The sequence below is a fragment of the Podarcis bocagei genome (genome assembly GCF_964188305.1).
Source record: "Podarcis bocagei genome assembly, chromosome: 3".
NCBI classification, from domain to species: Eukaryota; Metazoa; Chordata; class Lepidosauria; order Squamata; family Lacertidae; genus Podarcis; species Podarcis bocagei.
Window position 1 is genome coordinate 36,276,598 of NC_138127.1, and position 23,330 is coordinate 36,299,927.

A 23,330-nucleotide genomic window follows, 5' to 3' on the forward strand; every position below is an offset into this window, starting at 1 on the left:
GCAATTACATTCCCATTAGGGTTGCATATCCAAAACTTTACACTGTCATTTTCAAACTCCTATGCTGATTATAAACCCTTGTAGCAAGAAACTTTTTCAACCTTCTTTTCAATCTGTGTAGTAAAAGTGGCACTTTAGCAAGAATATTATTCCACCTTCTTCTTGTTCCTCTGTCAAATTTCCTAATTTGTTTTCCATCCTAATACCTTTCACCTTCTTTCTTTTACTCCAAAGTTGATTTTACTAACAGCACAAATGTATGTGTATTTACTTGGAAGTCCAGTTGGTTTCAACAGTTACATGGGAGTAAGTCACATTGAACTCTGTAGAACTTATTTTTTTTTATTAATTAGGTTCGCTCTGCATGGCTGCAATCCTTTGTGCTCCTACTTCAGAAATAAGCCCTACTGAATACTGTAAGCATCAAATTCATTCTTAGCCCCAGAAACAATTTACAGGATTATATTTGCAATTCCCAAATATTATAAAACTAAAGTCTATTTGAAATAATAACAGAAATTGTATTTGGGTGGTATTCAGCTAAATTCTACTAGAGTCCACTTAAATTAATGAACATGACTCAGATCTGTTAATTTCAATAGGTATTTTTTGAATAAAACTTAGTTGGTGGTCACCCTTGGTTTAGATATAATGTGTGGACTTTTTTCTTCTTCTTTATACTTTCTGCAGACCATTCCATGACTGAATTTTGACTTACATAGTTCAAAGAACATGCAGTATATTATTCTGGCTGTACTCTTGCATACATGCAGACATTGAAATTTCAGTGAGACTTATATGCACATAAATGTGTGCAAGATAGTTGCATTTTTGTTGTTTAAAAAGGGAAAGCAGGTCCTGTGATAAAGCATTATTTTACCCTCCCACGCTCTGCTATTCCACACTAGAAAGGAAGAAAGAAAATTACAGTCAATTAGAGTAAAAGTCATATTGACCTTTAGGACTCTTACTGTTGTCAAATAGTCGTAATACCACTTTCCCTTTTCTATGATGCATACTTCAGAGTGCTAATGTAGCATAATTATAATAATACTGCAAATGTAGGTGCCCACACACTCAATTTATCTAGATTTAATTATTATATTCCAAATAACAGGTATAAAACATATTAATTGGACTTTACCACCAACTTTACTGAATCCTGCCAAAATGATTTACATTCGTTGTTATGCATCAATCATTTGAAGTCTTCATTGCTAAACAATTACATTTTATAGTAAAATAGATTTCGGAGCCTTGTTAGGAAGGTGACATTGAATTGACATAAGGGAGGGGAAAAACCAGTTTGTGTGGAATCATAACACAATTATATCGTATAAGCATATTCGCTTTTTGAAATTAATTAACTTACACTAAACATTCCACTGCACCTCCTATTTTTTACCACCAGTATGATTTGAACCACCTATTCTGACTTGTAAATTTGCTGTGATCCCAATCTAATTAGAGACATCACCTTGCCAACAAAGGTCCGTATAGTAAAAGCTATGGTTTTCCCAGTAGTGATGTATGGAAGTGAGAGCTGGACCATAAAGAAGGCTGATCGCCGAAGAATTGATGCTTTTGAATTATGGTGCTGGAGGAGACTCTTGAGAGTCCCATGGACTGCAAGAAGATCAAATGTATCCATTCTTAAGGAAATCAGCCCTGAGTGCTCACTGGAAGGACAGATCCGTGAAGCTGAGGCTCCAATACTTTGGCAACTTCACGAGAAGAGAAGACTCCCTGGAAAAGACCCTGATGCTGGGAAAGATGGAGGGTGCAAGGAGAAGGGGATGACAGAGGATGAGATGGTTGGATGGTGTTCTTGAAGCTACCAGCATGAATTTGACCAAACTGCGGGAGGCAGTGGAAGATAGGAGTGCCTGGCGTGCTCTGGTCCATGGGGTCACAAAGAGTCGGACATGACTAAATGACTAAACAACAACAACCGCCTATTCTGACTTGTTAATTTGCTGTGATCCCAATCTAATTAGCCTTTTTACATGTGGGCAGCAGTAACAGAAGATCCATGCTCTTTTGGATTGGGGCACAGCCTCTTCAAAGCGCCCAACTTTTTCAGATAAAAAACTGGGACGTGCATCTTCTGGGATGCGCTTCCAGGAGAACCACATGACATGTGCCACAACATCAGGGCGAGAGCACAGAGCAAGAGCAAGGCATCCAAAATGGCCACTGCAATTTTGGGGGCAAGAGCTATGCCAGGGGTGGGGAACCTCAGGTCCAGGAGCCAAATTCTGAACATTTCTTTCTGGCCATCAGAACTCTTTCATGGCACTGCCCTCAAGCCACATCACCTCTTCCATGCAATGCCTTTTTTCCTGGCCCTGCTCTGTGGCCTCCTCAAGTACAGTGGTACCCCGTAAGACGAATACCTCGCAAGACGGAAAACCCGCAAGACGAAAGGGTTTTCTGTTTTGGAGGCGCTTCGCAAGACGAATTTCCCTATGGGCTTGCTTCGCAAGACGAAAGCCCATAGGGAAATCTCCGGGGACCTCTTTTAAATGCTGGCGGTGGGGAGCAAAGCCTTTCCCCCCCTCCGGCCTTCAGAAGAAGTCCAGGAAGGCCGGCGGGGGCCGAAAGGCTTTGCTCCCCACCGCCAGCATTTTGAAAGCAGTCCGGGATAGCAGGGAAGCGCTTCCCGCTATCGCGGACGGCTTTTGAAGGCAGGCAGGGGGGAGCAAAGACTTTCGCCCCCCGCCCGCCTTCAGAAGAGGTCCTGGACCTCTTCTGAAGGTGGGCGGGGGGGGGCGAAAGTCTTTGCTCCCCCCTGCCTGCCTTCCCGGGAGAGCGGAGAAAGGCAGCGCCTTTCTCCGCTGTCCCGGACGGTTTTGAAGGCAGGCGGGGGGGAAGACTTTTGCCCCCCGCCCGCCTTCAGAAGAGGTCCTGGACCTCTTCTGAAGGCCGGCGGGGGGCAAAAGTCTTTGCTCCCCCCACCTGCCTTCCCGGGGCAGCAGAGACTTCTCTGCTGTCCCGGGCGATCTTAAAATGCTGGCAGGTGGCAGCGAAGCCTTCGCTGCCGACCCCCAGCATTTTAAAAGCCCCCGGGGCAGCGGAGACTTCTCTGCTGTCCCGGGCGATCTTAAAATGCTGGCGGGCGGCAGCGAAGCCTTCGCTGCCGACCTCCAGCATTTTAAAAGCCCCCGGGGCAGCGGAGACTTCTCTGCTGTCCCAGGCGATCTTAAAATGCTGGCGGGCAGCAGCGAAGCCTTCGCTGCCGACCCCCAGCATTTTAAAAGCCCCCGGGGCAGCGGAGACTTCTCTGCTGTCCCGGGCGATCTTAAAATGCTGGCGGGTGGCAGCGAAACCTTTGCTGCCGACCCCCAGCATTTTAAAAGCCCCCGGGGCAGCGGAGACTTCTCTGCTGTCCCGGGCGATCTTAAAATGCTGGCGGGCGGCAGCGAAGCCTTCACTGCCGACCCCCAGCATTTTAAAAGCCCCCGGGGCAGCGGAGACTTCTCTGCTGTCCCGGGCGATCTTAAAATGCTGGCAGGCGGCAGCGAAGCTTTCGCTGCCACCCACCAGCATTTTAAAATCGCCCCGGGACAGCGGGGGCTTTTAAAATGCTGGCGGTCGGCAGCAAAGCCCTCCTGTCCCCGGAGCTTGCAGGACGGGAGGTGGGGAGAAGGGCTTTTCTTCCCACCGCCAGCCTTCAGAACAGCCTTCTGAAGGCTGGCGGTGGGAAGAAAAGCCCTTGTCCCCCCCCCCAGCCTTCAGAAGAGGTCGGGGGACAGACTGTCCCCGGACCTGGTCTGAAGGCGGTTTCCCTAGGAACGCATTAATTGATTTTCAATGCATTCCTATGGGAAACCGTGCATCGCAAGACGAAAAACTCGCAAGAAGAAAAAACTTGCGGAACGAATTAATTTCGTCTTGCGAGGCACCACTGTACTTTTGCCTGATTGGCAACTCTCTCTTCTGCAGGTAGTCCAGTTTTGGATACATAAAGATCAGTACTCAGAAAATGAGTTCATTAATGGTGTAGTACGCATCTGAATAATATTTTTAACAATGGAAATTATAACTCAGTATCTAGGGGAAGGATCACAGCTCAGTAGCAGAACACATGCAATAACACATGCCAAGCATGCAAAAGGGAGATAGTAGTAATGGGGGACTTCAATTACCCGGATATTTGTTGGATGTCAAACTCAGCCAAGAGCATAAGGTCAAACAGATTCCTCACTGGCCTTGCAGACAACTTCATTGTCCAGAAAGTGGGAGAAGCAACAAGAGGAACAGCCATTTTAGATCTGGTTCTAACCAATGTTGATGACCTGGTTAGTGGGGTAGAAGTGGAAGGATCATTAGGCGCGAGTGATCATAAAAGGGCTGAACTCCTCAATGCCTTCTTTGCCTCAGTCTTCTCCGATAAGGAAAACAATGCCCGACCTGAAGAATTTGGAGCAAATGATTCAGCAAAGGAAACACAGCCCAAAATAACTAAGGAGATAGTACAATAATACTTGGCCAGTTTAGATGTATTCAAGTCTCCAGGGCCAGATGAACTGCATCCAAGAGTATTAAAAGAACTGGCAGATGTGATCTCAGAACCACTGGCAGTCATCTTTGAGAATTCCTGGAGAACAGGCGAAGTCCCGGCAGACTGGAGGAGGGCAAATGTTGTCCCGATTTTCAAAAAGGGGAAAAGAGAGGACCCAAATAATTACCGCCCAGTCAGTCTGACATCAATACCAGGGAAGATTCTGGAGCAGATCATTAAGCAAACAGTCTGTGAGCACCTAGAAAGGAATGCTGTGATCACCAATAGTCAGCATGGATTTCTGAAAAATAAGTCATGTCAGACTAACCTGATCTCGTTTTTTGACAGAATTACAAGCCTGGTAGATGAAGGGAACGCAGTGGATGTAGCCTACCTTGATTTCAGCAAGGCATTTGACAAGGTGCCCCATGATATTCTTGTAAAGAAACTGGTAAAATGCGGTCTTGACTATGCTACCACTCAGTGGATTTGTAGTCAGTGGCTGACTGCAGTCAGTGGCTGACTGACCGAACCCAAAGAGTGCTCATCAATGGTTCCTCTTCATCCTGGAGAAGAGTGACTAGTGGGGTGCCACAGGGTTCTGTCTTGGGCCCGGTCTTATTCAACATCTTTATCAACGACTTGGATGATGGACTCAAGGGCATCCTGATCAAATTTGCAGATGACACCAAACTGGGAGGGGTGGCTAACACCCCAGAGGACAGGATCACACTTCAAAACGACCTTGACAGATTAGAGAACTGGGCCAAAACAAACAAGATGAATTTTAACAGGGAGAAATGTAAAGTATTGCACTTGGGCAAAAAAAATGAGAGGCACAAATCCAAGATGGGTGACACCTGGCTTGAGAGCAGTACATGTGAAAAGGATCTAGGAGTCTTGGTTGACCACAAACTTGACATGAGCCAACAGTGTGACGCGGCAGCTAAAAAAGCCAATGCAATTCTGGGCCTCATCAATAGGAGTATAGCATCTAGATCAAGGGAAGTAATAGTGCCACTGTATTCTGCTCTGGTCAGTCCTCACCTGGAATACTGTGTCCAGTTCTGGGCACCACAATTCAAGAAGGACACTGACAAACTGGAATGTGTCCAGAGGAGGGCAACCAAAATGGTCAAAGGCCTGGAAATGATGCCTTATGAGGAACGGTTAAGGGAGCTGGGCATGTTTAGCCTGGAGAAGAGGAGGTTAAGGGGTGATATGATAGCCATGTTCAAATATATAAAAGGATGTCACATAGAGGAGGGAGAAAGGTTGTTTTCTGCTGCTCTAGAGAAGCGGACACGGAGCAATGGATCCAAACTACAAGAAAGAAGATTCCACCTAAACATTAGGAAGAACTTCCTGACAGTAAGAGCTGTTCGACAGTGGAATTTGCTGCCAAGGAGTGTGGTGGAGTCTCCTTCTTTGGAGGTCTTTAAGCAGAGGCTTGACAACCATATGTCAGGAGTGCTCTGATGGTGTTTCCTGCTTGGCAGGGGGTTGGACTCGATGGCCCTTGTGGTCTCTTCCAACTCTATGATTCTATGATTCTATGATTCTTCTGAAGTTTACTATACAGCGGAAAGGAGCAGCCAAGCTTACTAGGACTCAATTTCTTGGCTTTAAGAAAGCCGACTTCATAAAACTTAGGGAAGTGCTGGGTGAGATCCCATGGACAGTAATACTAAAAGGAAATGGAGTTCATGATGGCTGGGAGTTTGTTAAGAGGGAGAGAGTAAAAGCACAACTTCAGGCAATACCAATGAGATGGAAACATGGAAGGTGCCTAAAGAAGCCAGGGTGGCTATCTAAAGAACTTTTAACTGAGTTAAGATTAAAAAAGGATGTGTACAAAAAATGGAAAAGGGGGGAAACCACCAAAGAGGAATTCAAACAAATAGCCAGCACATGTAAACACAAAGTCAGAAAAGCTAAAGCACAGAATGAACTCAGGCTTGCTAGAGAAGTTAAAAGCAACAAAAACAGTTTTTATGGGTATGTTCGTAGCAAAAGGAAGAACAAAGAAACAGTGGGGTCACTCAGAGGAGAAGATGGTGAAATGCAAACAGGGGACACAGAAAGGGCTGAACTCCTCAATGCCTTCTTTGCCTCAGTCTTCTCTGATAAAGAAAACAATGCCCGACCTGAAGAATTTGGAGCAAATGATTCAGCAGAGGAAACACAGCCCAGAATAACTAAGGAGATAGTACAAGAATACTTGGCTAGTTTAGATGTAGTCAGGTCTCCAGGGCCAGATGAACTGCATCCAAGAGTATTAAAAGAACTGGCAGATGTGATCTCAGAACCACTGGCAGTCATCTTTGAGAATTCCTGGAGAACAGGCGAAGTCCCGGCAGACTGGAGGAGGGCAAATGTTGTCCCGATTTTCAAAAAGGGGAAAAGAGAGGACCCAAATAATTATCGCCCAGTCAGTCTGACATCAATACCAGGGAAGATTTTGGAGCAGATCATTAAGCAAACAGTCTGTGAGCACCTAGAAAGGAATGCTGTGATCACCAATAGTCAGCATGGATTTCTGAAAAATAAGTCATGTCAGACTAACCTGATCTCGTTTTTTGACAGAATTACAAGCCTGGTAGATGAAGGGAATGCAGTGGATGTAGCCTACCTTGATTTCAGCAAGGCATTTGACAAGGTGCCCCATGATATTCTTGTAAAGAAGCTGGTAAAATGTGGTCTTGACTATGCTACCACTCAGTGGATTTGTAACTGGCTGACTGACCGAACCCAAAGGGTGCTCATCAATGGTTCCTCTTCATCCTGGAGAAGAGTGACTAGTGGGGTGCCACAGGGTTCTGTCTTGGGCCCGGTCTTATTCAACATCTTTATCAACGACTTGGATGATGGACTCAAGGGCATCCTGATCAAATTTGCAGATGACACCAAACTGGGAGGGGTGGCTAACACCCCAGAGGACAGGATCACACTTCAAAACGACCTTGACAGATTAGAGAACTGGGCCAAAACAAACAAGATGAATTTTAACAGGGAGAAATGTAAAGTATTGCACTTGGGCAAAAAAAATGAGAGGCACAAATCCAAGATGGGTGACACCTGGCTTGAGAGCAGTACATGTGAAAAGGCTCTAGGAGTCTTGGTTGACCACAAACTTGACATGAGCCAACAGTGTGACGCGGCAGCTAAAAAAGCCAATGCAATTCTGGGCCTCATCAATAGGAGTATAGCATCTAGATCAAGGGAAGTAATAGTGCCACTGTATTCTGCTCTGGTCAGTCCTCACCTGGAATACTGTGTCCAGTTCTGGGCACCACAGTTCAAGAAGGACACTGACAAACTGGAACGTGTCCAGAGGAGGGCAACCAAAATGGTCAAAGGCCTGGAAACGATGCCTTATGAGGAACGGCTAAGGGAGCTGGGCATGTTTAGCCTGGAGAAGAGGAGGTTAAGGGGTGATATGATAGCCATGTTCAAATAATATATAAAAGGATGTCACATAGAGGAGGGAGAAAGGTTGTTTTCTGCTGCTCCAGAGAAGCGGACACGGAGCAATGGATCCAAACTACAAGAAAGAAGATTCCACCTAAACATTAGGAAGAACTTCCTGACAGTAAGAGCTGTTCGACAGTGGAATTTGCTGCCAAGGAGTGTGGTGGAGTCTCCTTCTTTGGAGGTCTTTAAGCAGAGGCTTGACAACCATATGTCAGGAGTGCTCTGATGGTGTTTCCTGCTTGGCAGGGGGTTGGACTCGATGGCCCTTGTGGTCTATTCCAACTCTATGATTCTATGATTCTACATGCTTGTATGCAAAATATCCCAGGTTCAGTTCCAGGCACCTCCAGATATTATTATTATTATTATTATTATTATTATTATTATTATTATTATTATTATTATCATCATCTAAATTTCAACACTACCTTTCACCCAAAGATCACAGGGCAGTTTGCAATATAAAAACACACAAATATATACCACTACAGTGGTACCTCGGGTTACATACGCTTCAGGTTACAGATGCTTCAGGTTACAGACTCCGCTAACCCAGAAATAGTGCTTCAGGTTAAGAACTTTGCTTCAGGATGAGAACAGAAATCGTGCTCCGGCAGCGTGGCAGCAGCAAGAGGCCCCATTAGCTAAAGTGGTGTTTCAGGTTAAGAACAGTTTCAGGTTAAGTACGGACCTTCGGAACGAATTAAGTACTTAACCCGAGGTACCACTGTATAGCAAACAAAAACAATAGATAGGGCTGTGAAAGTCACTTATTTGAAAACCTGGAAACAACTGCTAGTCAACATAAACAGTCACCAAGGTGGATCAATGGTGTTGCAACTTTTTACGCTCCAGTTAAGGGCCAATTCATGTTACAGGAGACAATTAGAGGCAGTTTGCCAGAAAGAAAAGCTTCTAATTAAAGTTGCAGATGTCCTTTGCTGAACAGGACTTTTTTTTTTTTTTTTTTTTTGAGTAAGCATGATAGAAGCATCTTGACCTTAGGGGCAAAAGTTGCAAGATTATACAGCACTATATTAAGTGCTATTCGAAACCCGCTTTTACAATTCTGCTTCCAGAAAAGCGATACTTCTACAACCTTACAGTGTTTCATGGAAGCAACTTGTGAAGAGCATTCCCTGAATCAGTCCATTGTGGCTTTCAGGCTTAATTTTTTTAAAAAAATAAGCACAGAAATATAGAGGCATAGAGGAAATCAGCAGGGTCTCCATAGAGCATCCCCTGCCTAGGCAGTCTGGATAAACTTCCTGCTGGCTTTTTCTCCATCAATTGACCACCACCTGCAATGTGATTGTGCCTGGCCTTCCTGCCTTTTGAAATAGCAAGTCATTCTGAGTGGTTGACTGCTGACAACTGCTGCAGTCATGCCTACCCTCTTGAAAGGATGCACTCCTCTGTTCTCTGGCAGCATTCAACATTGCATGAAGAATAGAAGAGAGAGGACTTCCCCTTCCATTTCTCCCCATGCGGCTTCCTGTACTTCACCAAATTCGCCATACAAAAAAGTTTTGGGGAGTTCACAAGAATTGCTGGGGAGAGGAGGAAACTGTTCCATCAATGTGTCCCTTACACTGATGGATGGAAACAGTTAAATTTCACCCTGTGTTTTGATGGCTGCATTTGCACCCATTGGGCATGGAGTTATAATTCAGTATTTTCTACAAAGGGGAAAGATATAGGTCTAGAGCAGGCATAGGCGAACTCGGCCCTCCAGATGTTTTGAGACTACAATTCCCATCATCCCTGACCACTGGTCCTGTTAGCTAGGGATAATGGGAGTTGTAGTCCCAGAACATCTGGAGGGCCGAGTTTGCCTATGCCTGGTCTAGAGATTAACATTCCCAATTACTCTGTGTCTGGGGAGGGAAAGAGTATTGATACTGTAAAGGAAGCAGGAAAATGTAATTGAATGTTGGGTGTTACTGGTGTAAACAGAGTGGCTGCATTGTCTCTATTGTATGGTTGGGATATCAGTAGTGGGAGATCTCCTGTGTTTGGCAAAAAGCCAGGAAAATAAGCCTGGGTGTCCCAACCTGAATGAGATAGGATGAAAAGCTTTGTTGGCATTGTGGGTTGTTTCTTGGAGGGGAAGGTGTTTTTATTTTGACAGTTTTAGTACAGGTAAACCGCTTTGAGTATTTTTTTTTACAATCCAGCGGTGTATAAATTTTATTTAATAAATAGATAGATAGATAGATAGATAGATAGATATAGGACGTTTTAAACAGTAGCATTCCAGATAGGACAAAATAGTAAATAAAAATGAATAGCATGTAAAATAATGTAAACAGCATGTGAAATAAAATTATTATTGCTGAGAATAAAGGAAAGAAACTGGGGAACATAATTGACTGTGCTCTTATTTTTATTCAAATATATACTGCTAAGAGCTTTCAAGAGCTGGTTTTTTTCTTGTGTGGAGACATGCAGCATTATTTGTGCTAACGACTGAATTGTTTTAACAGAAAACCACTTACATATATTTCAGTTTTCTAGAGCACGCAACCTTTAGCAAAATCCTATGCATGTCTACTCAAAAATTAAGTCATGCTGAGTTCAATGTGACTTACAGGATTACAGCCTGAATTGCATTTTTGTTCATTATTCTTATTTTTACTGTATATGACAATAAACATGTGTTAGTGTCACCATAAGATGAAAACAATTATCCTGCCATCATCCTTACTCACTTTTATGTATTTAGTTCCATGAAGTGCAGTAGATGTAAATACAGATTAATTATTTAAAAAGTAATAGGAAGGAATGAGATTCCAAACATGTAGTGCTTAATTATTAAACACCTATAATGGAATTTCAACCCTTACACATCCTCCAAATCTCACATTGTGCTTGGACAACTGCCTGAGGTTAACTAGTATGCCTCTTGCTGCCAAACCATCCACTTAATACTGCAAAGAAAAGATTTTGTGCACTAAAATGTAAAATGCAGCTGGTATTCTGCTTCTTGTGCAGTGATATCTAGATTTGCAAAAACATTAAATAATAATAGTTTTAAAATGTTTGTACTAATATTGTACTCGGCTGCTGTCCCATTCCAGCTTAGCTACAGCAATCCATGTGTAGACAGAGATTCTTCTCAATAGATTAGCTGAGGGAGACTGCAAAGGCAACTGTTTTTGTGTGCAAGATCCTGGATCAGGAAGCCAGCTTGCGAGTTGCAGTGTGCTACACTTGGGGTGGCCACAGACAAGCTAGACTTTCCACTAAATGCATCAGTCTTAAGAGGAATATGTTTTCATCAATCTCACTTCCCAGGGGACTCTGGGAATTGTAGGTCTGTGGAGGGAGCAGGGGTCTCCTAGCCAACTCTCAGCATCCTTAACAAACTACACTTCCCAGGATTCTTTGGGAGAGTCCACAATGCTTTAAAGTGCTGCTTTCAATGTATAGTGCAGATGGTGTCTGCAACAGTATCATGTGATGACACCCAGCTGTTCCTCATCCCTTACCAGCAGTTGCCAATGATGTGGAGCTAGGGCAAGAGAGGGGGGAAAGCAAACATTGTAATGTCAGGATTTGGGTAAGGTCCATGAGACATTACAGAGGAAACAGAATTTCTTAACAAACAGACCTTTTTTTTGGTCATAAGATGCAACACATTTAGCACCACTTAGATATTACATGGGACGCAGGTGGCGCTGTGGGTTAAACCACAGAGCCTAGGACTTGCCGATCAGAAGGTCGGCGGATCGAATCCCCGCGACGGGGTGAGCTCCCGTTGCTCGGTCCCTGCTCCTGCCAACCTAGCAGTTCGAAAGCACGTCAAAGTGCAAGTAGATAAATAGGTACCGCTCCGTCGGGAAGGTAAACGACATTTCCGTGCACTGCTCTGGTTCGCCAGAAGAGGCTAAATCATGCCAGCCACATGACCCGGAAGCTGTACGCCGGCTCCCTTGGCCAATAAAGCGAGATGAGCGCCGCAACCCCAGAGTCAGTCACGACTGGACCTAATGGTCAGGGGTCCCTTTACCTTTAGATATTACATTGTCAGTACTGAAACCCCTGGTCTGTTTTCTGTGAATAGTAAGATGATATAGCAGTGATATAAATCCAAAGTAATTACAACAGGATGTGATAAAAAAAAATGTTTATCAAATTGCTGTTATATCAAGATCTTAGCTTATGTTTTCAGTTAAGGCTTGTTATCACCCATAGAAAGGTATTTTGAGTTCGTATTAAAATGTTATTCACTGGTCCCAGGAAATGCAACATTTAAATTTAATTTATTTAATGGGATTTCATAGGTGATTTTTGCCTAGTAGAAATAGCACTGGCCTGGAGCAAAGCCTAGGGCTGAAAACATATTCGTCTAAGCAAAAAGCCATTAGTGTGCCCATCTTACCAACTCATTACTATGTTTATGTTCCAGCTAGTTTTGTGAGCTATAGAAATGTAACGTTAAATGTGTTTTATGTTTTTTTAGATATAAAAAAGAAAACAGAATAAACAAAAATCACACTTTTCTTTTTCTTTTTTTGCTATTAAAAATTATAGGAATCCACATTTGTGCATTATATCATGAAATGATGTATGACCTGAAAAAGGTTATGAGGAATTGATACAAAGTTTATTCAGCCATTGGTAAATGAGCATAGAGGGAAAGGACCATATAAAATAATTTATCTAAATACAGCAGTTGACAAAGGAGATACAGTGTGCATGTGTAAGAGAGTTGTATTATTTTATTTAATGATTATTTTTGGAGGCTGTGGGTTGTACACCTCAGCCACAATCAACAAGAACAGGCACTTGTAAGAATTTTTCTTACTCTCACATCTACTAATCAGAAGCAGCCATCACATAACACATGTTTGTGTGTTTGATAGCATGAAATAGTACTTAGAACGTATTAGAAATTAATATACAACAGCAGTATTTGATTGTTGATATGCAGTGGTGTTTTGATTGCAATCCTATGTACCTTGGGAGTAAGCTCCATTTAACATAATGAAACTTGTAAGCAGAGATGCATAGGATTGTGCTGTTCATATCTGAAGGCATTTGATAGCTCACTTTTTCATATTTAAGGTCAAAGGATTGTGTATTTGAGTATTGATGGCTGCATATCAAAAGCATCTGAACTCTGAGTAAATTGAATTTTCAGAATTTTGTTTTTGCATATTTTTAAAAAGGTAACTTCCTGTAAATAATTTTAAAGCACAATTAGGGTTGAAAGGATCTGTCAATTTCAGTTATTTCTATTTCTCATTTTTCCAGTCTGAATTCAGTTCTCTACATTTTTCACCAATTTATGATTTTTTAAACCCTCATAAAAAGAATTTCTCCTGTTACATACCTTTTTATGCAATTTTGACTAATGTACATATTTTTGCAAGCAAATATTTTCTTATTATAATGCCTTTTGTATGTTTCACTAATATTTTCATTTTTATGCATTTTCTCTTAATATATGCATTTTTGTAAACTTTGATTGGTTGGAGAACTACATTGCAAAGTTCAGATGGGTGCAAATTTCGAAGGACAGCTGTGTTTCAGTGTGCATATTGTTTCACAAAGTGTGAATCAGCTTTAGATGCACAGTGAACTGAATTTCTCCTCCATCCCTAAACATGATAGGGAAGATCTAAGCCACATCCCCTGTGGCGTGTCCCATTATTAGCTCTTTGCTATTTGTTTCTTCAATGGTCCAGACCCAAGCCAGTATTAGTGATGGCTTTCAAACAGCCTGTTGTTTGATAATACAGGTCCAAGGCTTTCTATGATGAAACAATAATTTTCTGCTGGTTCATATGCTTTGAAGAAAAATCACCAGCTTAAAAAAAAGTATAGTCTACTCAAAAGCAGCTAAGAATGACACCTGTGCAATTTGTCCGCTGTTTCTTGTTCCTCATGCATAGTTTATGAGGGTTTGAATGAAGTGATAACACAAATTATACAAAGTCCTAACCCTGCCCTCGCTGAACCTGGTGGCAATCTCTTGCTGATTTTAATAGGAACAGTTCTGGAATCAAGCTGAGCTCCTGTGAAATAAATTAAAGGCTGTGGGGCAGGTGTCTATTCCATAGAACAACTATCAGCATTCTTGTACTTTAGGAATGACAGTTTTTACTTTCTCCAACTTTGCTCTTTTATTTCATTTCTCTTTTATTATTGCAACAAAATCCACACAATTTACAGTTTTGCAAAACCTAAGTTCCCAAAGAACCGAACTTGGGCCAAATAATGTTAATATAAGATATAACACAATTCTATGTAGGTCTGCTCAGAAGCAAGCCTCACTGAATTCAACAAAGCTTATTCCCAAAACCATATCTATAGGATTGCATCTATAAAAGTTTACATTCTTCTTTATGAGCTTTGTGTAGTCTCACAATTCCTGCACAGACAAAGCATTTCTGGAATTTTCTAGAACTTCAGTGAGGGAGTTCGTGCTCTTACTTTTCCCTTTGTGTATCCTGAGGAATGGCTTAGAAGCCTTCTTTCTCATCAGCTCGTCTCAAAAGCCCATCTTTTTCTGTATTTTAAATGTAGGTAATAACATTTTTTCTTCAGTATTTTTTACATGAGCCTTAATCAGGGCTTTGTTTCAGCTGGAACTCACTGGAACTCAGTTCTGGCACCTCTGGGTGGGTGTCACCATTGTCATTATAAGAGAACAAGGGTGGCGTTCATGGTGAGTTCCAGTACCTCTTTTTTCCCTAGAAAAATAACACTGCGTCTAATCACTTTTAGATTAGTTTGGGCAAACTGTCAGTCCATCAACATCTCTTGACCTCAGTAGTGCATCTACTTCCAAAGGCTCATTTCTGGCTACAAAGGCCACCAAATGCTTTGAGGCCAAATGAATGTGATTTAGACCACACTTCTTTGAATCCATCAGACTCTGAAACCTCTTAAAAACAAAACAAAACACCAACCCAAGGAACAAGAATAAGAGGTAAAGAAGAAAGAAGGATCATATAACCAGTGGACCATAAATAGCATCTCTGACTAAATCTTCCAAGATCATGCTCATTCTACATTCTGCTCTGAGAACTAAGGCCTTTTCTGTCGCACTCATCCTGGACCACGCTATATAGTGCCAAAACCAACATGAACTTGTGAGGATGTTCTGTTTAACTAAACACTCTGGTTGCTTGCTATCAACCACATCTCTAGTCTTTATGGTCCACTAAGTTACACTACCAATCATTTGGGGACTCCATTTTATACAACCCTCTATTGAGAGGATTTTCCATTCATTCCTACTGTTGCTTCCTTTCCCTTAACTGATTCCTAAGTGAATCTTTCTACTTCTTATGCTTTGATCGCTATGCTTATTCAGGATTCTTTGGTGAGGTTCTATCACCTCTGGATCTCCTCTGTTTATATGTTTGTTAGCAAGCTCAGAGAACTCTAAAAAGACATACCCTTGCAGAAGCCATACTGGTTCTGCTTCAACTTATTATTTTATATATGCTTGGTAATATATAATAACCAACTACCTTTCCACCAACTTTCCTGGAACATGAAGACTTGCATGCACTAGTGTACGACTTTCTATTTTGATAGCTTCCCCCATATTTGCTTGTTGTAAAATATGAACTTGCCCCTCATTTAAAATCTAGTAAAAAGAAGCACAGATAATTGGATGTGATAGGCCAAAAGTTTTCTTTCTTGGCTGCTTGAGCTCTTTTTGGGGGGATATATTTGTTGGATATATCTTCTTCATTACAAAAGAGAAAAAAATCTCACCCCTTTCACCCTCCTGAAAGCAGGAAGACCTAATGACTTTGAACAGAACATGCTTCACTGTTCACAAATGACAGCTGTAAGATTCATTAAAAACCTACTCCTTGCACTTGATTTATCTCTCTATGTAATGAAGACACTAAACACAGATGATATACAGGGGGTCAGGGAGAGACCCATGTCACTGTCTACACAGTTTGTTAGGTTATCAAACTAACTATTTTCTGCAATTTGTTTTTTTTTTAAATCTGTATATTACTTCTTGTGCACACAGATTATTTTGGTTTGCTATATTATTACCAGCACCATCAGAAAAGCTCCATTAGACTAGATCAAAGCCTTTTCTAGTAGTACCTTAGCCATACACAATCCTTTGAGGTGGCTTAGACTGAGAGATAGTGAGTTACCAAAGGACACTCAGTTTGTTTCACAGCTGAGCAGGGAATCGAAATTTATTTACATTCAGTACTCCAATCATTATAGCATGATCTGCCTGATTTCCCCCCTCAACCCTCAACCCCCAACCCCAATTCCTTAACATGATTTTATTTTTCCTGGCTACTTATTAACTAATTGGTTAATGGCACAGATACCTCACAATTTTTCAGTGCCTTTCACAGGTGGTTCATCTAGTCACTGGGCAGGCACAGACAGACCTGCCTAACTTAGCAGTAGAACAACATCACTTTGACCAAGTGGCCTTGTTCTAACATGACCACCTACTTCCTTTCCTTGTCTAAGCTTCTTTACCTAGACCTGATCACTCATTGAATCACTGAAGTGTAGAGTTGGAAGGGACCCTGAGGATCATCTAGTCCAACCCCCTGCAACACAGAAATATACAGCTGTCCCATATGGGGATTCAACCTGCGACCTGCTGTTATCAGCACCATTGTCTAACCAGCTGAGCTATCCAGTGATTCAAAATGAACCCTGTTATAATTGTCTCTGTTTCATACACAAAACCAGGGAAGTGAAATTTGGTGAGACATTGATAATTTTTCAGTCAGGGATTCCCAGCTTCTGCCACAGAATCACAGTTCTCAAGGGAGAAGGAATTACTGTACTATTTAAGGATTAAACTACATTCTAAGAAAAGTTCAGTGAGTCCTTCCTCTCCCTTCCTTTCATTCTTTCATCCTGGGACAGTTTCCACCAGAGCAGAAGACTGGATAATTAGAGGCTGATAAATTCTACCCCCCCCCCAGAGTAAAAAGCAGCTTCAGAAAGGTAATTATGACCTGAAAAAGGAATCAGAGGGCAAAGGCTTAAGCAGCTTCTTTTCCTGTGCCCATTTTTTGCTCAGAGGTAGCTTGCCCTTGGCTGCATAGGACTGGAAAAAAACCAAAGAAACATTGCTTTAAACTGAACTATCTAAGTGGTGTACAGTAAAATCAGTCTACAAAATACGTTAAAATATTAATCACAAGTCCCAATTACAGCAACATATACAACTTGAGCAATGTTTGAAGAGTTTTTTTAAAAAAACGCAATTAAGCCTTAATCAGAAAACGCTTGAGTAAAGAATAAAGTTTTTTTTAGAAGGGCATTGAAATGTATAAAGATTTGGTGCCTGTTATATGTCCTTGAGGCTGCATCAGGGAGTAGCCAACTGAAGGCCTGGTGCCATATTACTGCCAACCAGCCTGCTGCTGGCATATCCAATTAAAAAGAGTCTCAGCTGATCATAGTGACCAAGCAGGGGTTTTATAAACAGTTTGAGCCCAAAGTCGCTTCCAGACAAACTTGTTTATTGAGTGTTGATCCCAATGTGTTTTGCACAAAGTTTGCAGGAAAGTCAAACAATTGTCATTCGACATTGCATCTTCTTGTCATTTCCCTTATTATGAATGTCTGAATTACAGTGGTGCCTCGCAAGACGAAATTAATCCGTTCCGTGAGTCTCTTCGTCTAGCGGTTTTTTCGTCTTGCGAAGCAACCCTATTAGCGGCTTAGCGGATTAGCGCTATTAAAGGCTTAGCGGCTATTAAAGGCTTAGCGGCTATTAAAGGCTTAGCGGCTTAGCGGCTAAAAGGCTATTAGCGGCTTAGCGGCTTAGAAAAAGGGGGGGAACTGAAAAAAAATCAGAACACTCGCAAGACGTTTTCGTCTTGCAAAGCAAGCCCATAGGGAAAATCGTCTTGCGAAGCAGCTCAAAAACGGAAAACCCTTTCGTCTAGCGGGTTTTCCGTCTTGCGAGGCATTCGTCTTGCGGGGCACCACTGTACCAGGGAACGGGGAAGCAGGTTTGTTTTGCAAGAGTGCCAAATTCACCTTAATTACTCAACCTGCATTTGCCAGCGTGTGACTGAATCCCACTTGCAAAACAGTGACATTCTCAAAGCACTCCCCATTGAATAGATATTGGCTCTGAGGTATCTATAGTGGGGATAAGAAAAGGCTTGGTGTTAATCCACTGTTTTTTGTGGAAAATAAAAGTTCTGAGAAAGACAGAGGCATGACCATGAAGCTGTGAAATACTGGCAGAAGTTGCTGATGGTTACTGTTAGCTCCCCTTCACTGATATTTACTGTTGTCTCTTGGAGCTTGTTCGCCATTTCTTTTTCCTCCCCGCTGGGTTCCATTCCACATGGCAAACCTGACCAGAACAGATGTCCTTTTTGACATTTCCACATATTGCATCCCCAAGAGTGAGTGAGTGAGTGTACGTGTGTGTGTGTAAGCTGTTCAAATAGCAATAGAATCCAAAAGAAAGTCAATTTTCTTTTATCAGCAGGGTTGAAAAAAAGAGTTAAAATGTTAAGCATTTCAAATCAGAATCCTCAGAGGTGCATAACATATTGGATGAAACACCGAATTAATATATGTAATGCAATTTACTACAAGGACCCAACTAGGGCCAGATAAAACACACAACAACACTGATTATATGAAAGCCCATGAAAATTTTGAATAATTGCATATTAAGCCGAATAGACAGGTGGTGATGCTCTTTCACACATGCACAAAAGAAACCAGATTGTGTGATGAGGCCATGTAACAATGAATTAGGATAAACTAATCCTTCAATGGAATGGAGGCAGGTGGCCCTCGCTACTAAGCATCCAACCAAATGCCTCTTCTGTCAAAGGAACGTTTATGACGATTGCTATGAGGTAGGCAAAAACCCGCAGGACCCAGCCATCTGCCTTAGGCAAAAATTCTTCCCAGTCCTGAAACCAATGACCAACACCTGTCTATAGCAACCATTATACTAAACACCAACCTGTTTAAGACAGAAAAGCACAACTGGAAGTACAATAAGCTTTAGAGGATGAGTGGGGAAGCCCAAGTGAAGACTATGGTGCGGAGAGCCTTTTACGTCCTAGAAGTGGACTGGGTAGGTGAAGTCTTCCCCCTGGCTCACTCCTAAGCCCCATCCCTCGGAATCCCAGCATTGAGAGTGATTGGCTACCAAGTTGTCATCCTTCTTTCCAGCCTCCCATGTGGCCACAAAATAGACAAAGCATTACCCCACCATGCAGGAGGCTCAGGATGCCAGTCGCCCCCCTCCCCCTTCGCTGCTGCACAAGGCCACAAAAATCCCTTTTCAAAATGTACAAGCTGGCCACCACTACATCTTCTAGTAGCGAATTCCATAGTTTAGCTGCACTCAGCTAAACCAAAGTTTTATTTGAATTGGGCCCCATGCTTAAGCTGTCTCCTCACTAACCATAAGCTGTTGCTAAGAACTAACCTTGGCTGCAGCTTGTGGTTAGTAAGAACTTATTCATCCTTGGTTTAAACCAGTGTTTCCCAACCGGTGTTCCGCGGCACACTAGTGTGCCGCAAGATGTTGCCTGGTGTGCCGCGAGATGTTGCCTGGAGGGAGGTGGGCGAGTCCAAAAAAGGTTGGGAAACACACGCCAGCCGGGGTCTGCCTCCGCGTTGCATCAGCTTCCTCGCTCTCGGCGCTCTGCTTGCCAGCCTGTTGGCCTCTGCCCCGCCCCGAGACTGGAAGGGAGGGGAGGGGCTTCCACTGCGGCTGCGTCTCTGGCTCTTTCGACTCATTCCTCCTCCGAGTGGGCTTGAAAGAGCGGCCGATGGATGAATCGGCTGGCGACCCTGAAGCCTTGTGCAAAGTAGAGGAGGCGGAGAAGCGACGGCAGGGAGCTTAGGCGCCGCATCCGGCTCATTGCGGGAAGTCAAGATGGCGGCGGGTAAGTGTGGGAAGCAGCTTTTTCCCTCCGCTGCCCCCCTCTCACCGGGAATAAAGGGGGCCCCGCTGGGGGGTGACATTGTAGAACGCAGAGTTCTTATTTTGGGAAGGTTTGAGGGGTCGGACTAAGCAGGTTGGGGGCTGGTCTGGGCTTCCGCTCCCTCCCCTCCCCACGGAGTGTACCTGCGGTGCAAGGAGGCGCTTTGAGCCACTGCTCTGGGAAAGGAAGGAGGGCGAGGCGGCCTGGCCAAGTGCAGGGGAGACCCGTAGTGGGGAGCAGGGGGAGGAGGAGGCACCGAGGAATGGAGGTGGGGGAGACTCCCTCGCTTTGCAGAAACTGCAAAAAACGAGGCAGGAATTGGGTTTGTTTTTGTAGCTCAGGACGTGCTTCGCTTCTGGTGTGCCTAAGGCGGCCGCCCCAATTATCCCCTAGCCCGTCTTTCCAGGTGCTGCCCCCCCTCCACAAAGGGCCATAGAACTGTAGAGTTGGCAGGGGTCCCAAGGGTCATCTAGTCTTAAGTTTCTCTTTCAAAAAGGAAACGTGGGTTAAAGCGGCGACGCCGCCCCCCACTCACTTTCCTACTCTGGCTTCCCTAACAGTTTTCCGAGTTGCGTCACTGGATCCAGCCCCCTTTTCCACAGGTGACACGGGGCTGGAGGGAGGGAAAGAGGGCTTTACGTCGCACACAAAGGCAGCCTCCTAGAAGCGCTCTGGGCCGGCGCCGTTTCGCTGAAGGCGCCGGAGGACCCCCACCCTCAGCTCCTTCAGAAAGGACTGGAGCGGAATAGCCCTTTCTCTTCTTCCCCAACCCTTGCCGTTGGAGGAGTCCCTCAGTCCCTCGCTTTGCTGCCTCCTCCCCCCCCACCCCCAAAGCTTGGAGGTTCCCCGGCAAGGGGGAGGGAAAAAAATTGAAACTTACACTTTCGTGCGTCCCTCCCGGCGTGACGCTGCGCGCTGACGTCACGGGGCTGTAATGGTGGTGTGCCTCGAGATTTTTTTCATCAAACAAGTGTGCCTTTGCCCAAAAAAGGTTGGGAAACACTGGTTTAAACACCACAGTAAGCCAAATCATGGCTTAGCTTAACATGATATCAGTAAGGAACAGGGAGGACCTAAGTGGCTGCAAGTTCTTCCCCAGGTCACAGCATTAAACAGGGTTTATATCCCAGCTGAGGGGGTTTAGAGCAACAGTCTTAATTTCAAAATTTGTATAGCCATTTATATCACAAATAGAAAAGATATGTCATATAAAAAATTGAAGAGATGCTAAGGTTTCATACCGTTTTGGGTGGGGAGGGGGCCCTGTCACCAGCAGAATCTACTCAGTACACAAATCTTTTCTAATATATTGAATGCGTATATATCAGAGACAGGGAAAAATGTTGTTTTATTGAAGTGAAATATATGTATATGGTCTATCTGTCACATCTTAAGTAATCAGAATGAGCTCTTAGGAGAAATCTGTAATTACTTTGAGCATGGTATTAGTTAGAAGTAAAATGAATAATTTTGCTCCATTTTATTACCTTTGGTATATAGCCATTTGTATCATAAATTCATTGACCTCATCTTAAATGACCAATCCTGTAGGACAGATCTGATTCATTAATTCTTAAGTGACATTATTTCTACTCCAGTAATTTTTACTCCATGTGAAGGGATGGTGTGCTGTATCTGTGGCAGGATATGAAAGAGAGGAGGGAAGAGAGAGAGAGAGCTAGTTATGTGTGACTTTGGAGTGCTGAGTAAAATCAATTGTATAATGACTAGATATTTAGTTCATCAGGGATGTGCTCACAAATTGATTTATTGCAGTTACCCTCAATATCCTTAATTAATTTTACCTAATGATAAAATATACTGAATAGAGGGTGATCAATATGTGAGTGAAGTAGACCAACATTAGCATTTCTTTTAGTGAATTATTAAAAGCAGGGGGGAATTCTGAGAGAATTTGCAAGAAGTATTTCTAACTATTTTTACAGGAGAACATATTTACTCACCACACAGCAATACAGGAACACACTGGGTTATCTAATAGAGAAAACAATAACATGAACATTTTGACCAATCATTTATAAAATAAAATAATTAGAGAAGACCTAAACTTCTGTATTTGCAGTGCAATCATAAAATGCACCTTTGCTCAGAAGTAAGTCCCATTAAGATGGGGAAAAGAAGAAAAAACACTGATGATAAGTTATGCTAATAAGGGAAGAGGGTTGGGAAGATTGTTTATCTTTTCTTGTTGTTTATTCTATGCTTGTTTATCTTAACAATAAAAAGCTTTCAGAAGAAAAAGTAGCATGCCAGTGTTAATTACTCCCAGATAAATGTGCATAGAATCCAGTGCACATCCAGGAACAAACCCCATTGGACATCATGGGATTTAGAACTGGGTAACAATATGTAGAATTGAACTGTCTCTGTGTTTGGAGCTACAGCACAGAAACCATTTAACCATGAAATAATGAGGTGTTTTGTGAACGTAGATGTGGGTTGTTGCTTTGCAATCAAACCCAAAAGTAGAGCAGCCTGTAATTACATTTTCTGACCAGGTTTAAGTAAGTCAAGGGAATCCATGGTTCTTAGCACATCAGCGAAACTAACGTTCTGCTTCAGACCTTTTCACGGGCCCAGAATCCTCCCATCCAAGTCCATCCAAACCTCTGAATTAGATTCTTGACTGCCAGGCTTGCACATCCCACTAGGAATACAGTTGGTAGCACCGGGAATGATCCTCACTAGGAAGCAACATGTTATGATGGAGGTAAAGCCAAGAAGGGAGTAGAGTATGTGCCAGCCATGCAAACAACATTTGGAAACATATTTGACGACATTCAGCTAAGTTTTACTCAAATTGAAATTAATGGACCTACCTTAGACATGTTCATTAATTTTAAGTAAAATTTAGTTGAATACTACCCTTTGAAGTGAAAATCCTTGACTGATACATCTCTGAGGTTCTACATACCTGGCAAAATGTGTGTGCATTATATATTTGGGTACCTTGTATGCAGATTCAAAATAGGTGCTCCCACATACATGTTCTTGAATGTCAAGAATGTCAAGAACTGGCATTCAAAGAGCAGTGTGAAAATTTGCGCAATTTAGTTAAACTCTGGGCCAGGTGACTTCTTTTCTGAAGCTTCACAAGAAGCAGACAAGTTGTCAGCAGGATGAAGCAAGTATTTTGAGGATGCATCTCAGAAAGGACCAAACTGTGCAGTGAGAGTGAAACATTAGGTATGATTCAGTCCATAAAGAAATCCCAAATTCTTTGGTTTATTTTAATAGCCTTTTACTGTCGAGAGTCAAGGCAAGATTGCTCCATGTCATAGTGATGGTGTAAAAACTAGCAGAGTAGTTGCAGTTGCATGGTCTTCCCGCACATATGCCCTCTGGTGCTGGACAAATGGGCCCTGGACCTTGATTGCCTACTTAAAAAACCTGATCTT

The 23,330-nt window shown here is 42.9% G+C and overlaps 1 protein-coding gene and 1 long non-coding RNA gene across 5 annotated transcripts in view; one reads left to right on the forward strand and one right to left on the reverse strand.

Annotated features, from left to right (window-relative positions):
- SOBP (sine oculis binding protein homolog) overlaps positions 1–23,330 on the forward strand; it is a 149,349-nt gene that overhangs the window by 102,716 nt on the left and 23,303 nt on the right. The window lies entirely within an intron of this gene.
- On the reverse strand, positions 13,479–22,418 carry LOC308583227. The gene is made up of 3 exons (XR_014006135.1): positions 20,913–22,418; positions 17,949–19,447; positions 13,479–17,583 (listed from the first exon to the last, which is right to left on the reverse strand). It is a non-coding gene; the product is annotated as an uncharacterized lncRNA (long non-coding RNA).